General features: G+C 36.1%; 1 pseudogene across 1 annotated transcript; it reads left to right on the forward strand.

The window, feature by feature from the left end:
• Nucleotides 1-315: 315 nt before the first annotated feature.
• Nucleotides 316-729, forward strand: LOC308512037 (centrosomal protein of 19 kDa-like; annotated as a pseudogene). The gene has a single exon. The product of its transcript is annotated as a centrosomal protein of 19 kDa-like (transcript).
• The last annotated feature ends 3,506 nt before the right edge of the window (nucleotides 730-4,235 follow it).

A 4,235-nucleotide genomic window follows, 5' to 3' on the forward strand; every position in this document is an offset into this window, starting at 1 on the left:
ACTGACCCCTGCATGCTGACTTGGGAGCCAGCTGGTCCTGCTCCTGGCCTCAACTTCCAATTCCAGGTATTTGGGAATTCAGGCCTCCCGCCTAAGAGTTCCCCCTGCAGTCACTCTACAGGACTGTGGCTGTCACCTCTTCCTGCTACTCCAGGCTCTACCCAGCATCAAAGGCTAGGTAAGTGCATGCAGTTCAATGAAAACAAACCTCTCACGGAGTTTTTAGACAGTCTGCAGGAAAATATACACCTTCTGAACTTCTTGTCATTATGTGTCTAACATTTTCATCAGACTTCCCCTGAAGTATATGTGAGAATGATGTGCACTGCCAAGAAATATGGAATTCGCCTTCAGCCCCTAGCTGTTATCTTATATTCTAGGATGATAAAATGGAGAAAAGTCGCCAGCACATCATGCCAGTCAGTAACTTTTCAAAGTTTTAAAATTGCAACAGAGCTGCTGAACAATTACAGAATAATCTGCAACATAGAGTTACCTGGAACAAGTGTCACTGAGGCAGCTAGAGAAACAACTATGAACCTCGGGAAGAACGGAACAAACTATGACAAGGTACTTGCCAAACGAAAGAACATCATGGGTGGATTTTATGAGACAAATCAGAAGAAGAAGGATGATCCAAATTTTGTTTATGACATTGAAGTTGAGTTCCCACAAGATAAACCACCACAGTCCAGTGACTGTGACACAGAGTCAGCTGATGAGTTTTGATACCAAAAACAAACAAACAAAAATATTGGGCTAGCAGAAAATCCTTGTTTATGGATTAGTTCTAGAAAAAGTCTGTGTAGGACACTAAATGTACATGTCAGGTAATATTTGGATTGACTGTGTTACTTTTTTTTAAATATCTTTATTGATTTCAGAGAGGAAGGGAGAAGGAGAGAGAGATAGAAACATCAATGATGAGAGAGAATCACTGATCGGCTGCCTCCTGCATGTCCCCTACTAGGGATCGGGCTTGCAACCCAGGCATGTGCCCTTGACCGAAATCAAACCTGGGAGCCTTCAGTCTTCAGGCCGATGCTCTATCCACTGAGCCAAACCAGCTAGGGCTGACTGTGTTACTTTTCAAAATTAGGACTCATAGAAGAAATGTTATGTGGGGACATGAGGAATATAGGATAAACCGAAGATAGGAATCTGCCTTTGAGGATCTAACAATCTAATTATAAGTCAAAAACTGTGAAACACTTAGTATTAGGAAAAAAATAAAGCTAAATGCTTTATAAAGGCTAAAGAGGGTCAGAACCTAGATTACTGTAGAGTAGAATAGTCAGGGAAAACTCTGTCCTTTAGTTGTAAAATGGGACTTTGACCCTTGAAATGGTGATATTTGGATAGAAGCTTACATAAAATTCCAGATGAAAGAAACTGGGAGAAAAATAAAAAGGGGTCAAGGGAGGTAAAGAGAGATAAATTATAAAAATTTGAGGAGCAGTAAGTTTGATAAGATTGGAGAGCATATATGGTTACTAGAGGGTTATCCTGTATGTATTATGTCTTTATATGTATTCATCTCTGGAGAAGAGTACCCCTAAAAATGTGCTGCAGCTGCAAGTGATGGCATTTAGGGAATACCAACAGGGGAATACATCCCCTTTCAGTATCAGGAAATATATATCAAAGACATTCTAAAACCCCAAACCTCTTCCAGAACATCAGATGTTTGTTTATAAAATGGAAATCTACCCATAATAAATAAACAATAGGTATTGCCAGTTTAGACCTATTAATGAGTTTGGATCTACAGAGAAAATATCTTTGCTGAACAAGGTTACAGGTATATCTTTCTTCTTACTAGAATACTATTTAATTAGTAGAAATGAATACTCATTAAATGAAACTGAAAATATTAAGAAAAACCTATTGAATTTATCAGTGCATCAAAATTACTGTGTTTTCCCCATTATTCTGCTCCTCTCGTGTATTTATTTGATTTTCTTTTTGCTTTTTGAATTAAATTTATTGGAGTGAGATTGATTAATAAATTATATACATTTCAAGTGTACAATGCTATGATACATCGTCTGTGTACTGTATATCTGTAGTTGCATATGCTCACACCCAAGGCAAATCTCCTTTCACAAATATATTTGACCCCATTTCTCCTTTACTCCCCTCCCCTGATTCCTTTCTCTCTGTTAGCCACCATGCTGTTGTCTATGTCCATGAGTTTTGTTTTTTTGTCTGGTTTGTTCATTTGCTTTCAGTATTATATCCCAAATATTAGTGATAGCATATGGTTCTTGACTTTTTCTGTCTGACATATTTCTCTTAGCATGATATTCTCAAGATCCATCCATGCCAGCACCGGTTTGGCTCAGTGGATAGAGCGTCGGCCTGTGGACTGAAGGGTCCCAGGTTCGATTCCTGTCAGGGGCATGTACCTTGGTTGCAAGCACGTCCCCAGTGCGGGGTGTGCAGGAGGCAGCTGATCGATGTTTCTCTCTCATCGATGTTTCTAACTCTCTATTCCTCTCCCTTCCTCTCTGTAAAAAAATAAAATAAAATATATTTTAAAAAAAGATCCATCCATGTTGAACAAATGGCAGTATTTAATATTTTTTTATGGTTGAGTAGTATTCCATTTTATATATGTACCAAAATGTCTTTATCTAATCATCTAGGACACTTTGGTTTTTCCATGTCTTAGCCACCATGAATAATACTGCAATGAACATAAGGGTGCATACATCTTTGTGAATAAATGTTTTAAAATTTTTCAAATAGGTACCCAGAATAAGGATTGCTGGGTCATATGGTAATTCTATTATATTTTTTAGAAACCTCCATACTGTTTTCTATAGTAGTTGTACCAGTTTACAGTCCCACCAGCAATGAATGAGGCTTCCTTTTCCTCCACAACCTCTCCAACACATATTATAACTTGTCTTATTGATAATAGTCATTCTAACAGATGTGAGGTGGTATTTCCTTGGAGCTTTGATTTGTATTTCCCTAATAACTAGTGGATGTGGGCATATTTTCATGTATATGCTGGCCATTTGTGTCTTCTTGGGACTGTGCAGGTCCTCTGTCACTTTTCAATTGGATTATTTGTGAGGAACTTTTTGGTGTTGAGTTGTATTAGTTCTTTATGTATTTAGCCTATTATCCCCTTGCCAGAGCTGTTTTTTTGTTTTGTTTTGTTTTGTTTTGGTTTGGTTTTGTTTTGCAAATATCGTATCCCATTCATTTGGTTGGGGTTTCTTTTTTGTTTTTGTTGTTGTTGTTTTGTGTGTGTGTGTGTGTGTGTGCGCGCGCATGTGTTTTCTGTGCAGAAAACTTTTATTTTTATATAGTTCCATTCATTTATTTTTGCTTTTACTTCCCTTGACTTTGGGGTCAAATTCATAAAATCCTCTCTATGACTAAGGTCTATAAGTTTAGTACCTTTGTTTTCGTCTATGTAATTATTCATTGGTTAATTTTCATATATAGACTCATTCTTGCTTTCCAAAAATAAATCCTATTTGGTCATGGTGTATGATAATTTTAATATGTTTGATAAATTGTTCTTACTAGTATATTGTTAATCCATACATTTTTATGTTTTATTTTTGTTTCCCTTTAGTTTGATATTTTTATAATTTCTTTGGTAATTTCCTCTTTGATCCATGGGTTGTGTTTTTTGTTGTTGTTGTTAGAAGTGTGTTATTTAATTTTAAAATACTTGATTTTTTCCCATATCTCTTTGTTTTTGTTTCCATTTTGATTCTATTTTGGTGAGAGAACATATTCCACATGATGTCAATCCTTTCATATATATTGAGCCATGTTTTATGATCCACCACATGGTCTAACTTCATGAATATTTTACATATGTTTTAGAGAATTATTTATTTTGTGTTATCGGATGACAGGTCCTACAGATGTCAGTGGGGTCATCCTGATAGATAATGTTATTCAGGTTGTTTATATTCTTACTGATTTTTCTGTCCACTTTCTCCTATCCATTATTAAGTGAATAAAACTACAATTTCCAACTATAATAGTGGATTATTATTTTTTCCTATTCAGTTATATTAGACTTTATTTCAGATATTTTTAAATTATGTACTTTGTAGATACATTAATGCTGTAATGACTTCTTGGTTTACTGACCCATTTGCTATTATGAAATACCCCTGTTTATTACTATTGTTATTCCTTGTTGGGGTCCAACCCCAACAGGTCCAGGGGTCCCCAAAGGTGTGGACAGAGTTGGTGAAGAA

This window comes from Myotis nattereri (genome assembly GCF_964212035.1).
Source record: "Myotis nattereri genome assembly, chromosome: X".
NCBI classification, from domain to species: Eukaryota; Metazoa; Chordata; class Mammalia; order Chiroptera; family Vespertilionidae; genus Myotis; species Myotis nattereri.